At 46.6% G+C, this 1,444-nt stretch overlaps 1 pseudogene; it reads left to right on the plus strand.

Moving 5' to 3' along the window:
• Positions 1–302: 302 nt before the first annotated feature.
• LOC103271567 lies at positions 303–866 on the plus strand (annotated as a pseudogene).
• Positions 867–1,444: the final 578 nt, after the last annotated feature.

Genomic DNA, 1,444 nt, shown 5'->3' on the forward strand with positions numbered 1-1,444 from the left:
TGGGAGGCTGAGGTGAGTGGATTGCCTGAGCCCGCAGGTTCAAGACCCACCTGGGCAACTTGGCGAGACCTCATCTCTACAATAAATCAAAAAATTAGCCGGGCGTGGTAGTGCACGCCTGTAGTTCCGGCTACTTGGAAGGCTGAGGCTGAAGGATCGCCAGAGCCCAGCAGGTCGAGGCTGCGGTGGCCGGGAGCGTGCCACTGCACTCCAGTCTGGGTGACAGAGTGAGACTCCAACTCAAAAAAAAAAAAAAGCTGTCTCTTCCAGCTTGGGTTTGACCTACAGCCACTCGGGGGAAGATGGCAACCCCAGCAGTGTCTGGGGTCTCCTGGCAGGTGCTATGCTTCAGTTCATCCATGGTCAGGCCATTTTCCAAGCTCATGAGGCCACCTGTTCAGGTATATGGTATTGAAGGCTGCTATGCCACTGCTCTTTATTCTGCTGCATTGGAACAGAATAAGCTGAAACAAGTAGAAAAGGAGTTGTCGAAAGTAGCACAACTCCTGAAGGAACCCAAGGTGGCTGTTTCTATTTTGATTCCCTATGTTAAACGTTCCATTAGAGTGAAAAGCCTAAGTGATATCACAACAAAAGAGAGGTTCTCTCCCCTCACATTCAACCTGATCAATTTGCTTGCTGAAAATGGTCACTTAGGCAACACCCAAGGAGTCATTTCTTCTTTTTCTATCATGATGAGTGTCCACCATGGAGAGGTATCTTGCACAGTGACCACTACATCTACTTTAGAAGAAGCCACTCTTACGGAATTAAAAACAGTCCTGAAGAGCTTTCTAAGTCAAGACCAAGTGTTGAAATTGAATTATGGGTGGAATGATTGTCTGTATTGGAGAGAAATATGTTGACATGTCTGCAAAAACCAAGATTCAGAAGCTGACAGGGCTATGTGGGAGAATATTTAAAAGTGCTGATTTTCTATCATCAGTGAAAATTCTTAAACTTGAAGCAATAATACAAAACTTCCAGAACAGACAAAGCTGGACTCAGTGGCTCATGCCTATAGTCCTAGCTACTTGGGAGGCTGAGGCAGAAAGATTACTTGAGCCCAGGAGTTTGAGACCAGCCTGGGCAACATAACATGATCTAGTGTCTACAAAAAAAATCAAAAAATTAGCCAGGCACGGTGGTGCATGCCTGTAGTCCCAGCACTTTTGGAGGCTGAGGCAGGGGATTGCTTGAGCCCAGGAGTTTGAGACAAGCCCAGGCAACTTGCTGAGACCATATCACTACAAAAAATTTTAAAAAATTAGCCAGGCAAGGTGACATGCACCTTTAGTCCCAGCACTTTGGGAGGCTAAGACAGGAGGATTGCTTGAGCCCAGGAGTTTGAGACCAGCCTGGGCAACACAGCAGGATCTTGTGTCTACAGAAGAATCAAAAAATTAGCCAGGCATGGTGGCATGCACCTGTAGTCCCATTTACT

Source organism: Carlito syrichta, unplaced genomic scaffold (genome assembly GCF_000164805.1).
Source record: "Carlito syrichta isolate Samal-C Ts95f unplaced genomic scaffold, Tarsius_syrichta-2.0.1 Scaffold311768, whole genome shotgun sequence".
In the NCBI taxonomy this organism is placed as follows: domain Eukaryota; kingdom Metazoa; phylum Chordata; class Mammalia; order Primates; family Tarsiidae; genus Carlito; species Carlito syrichta.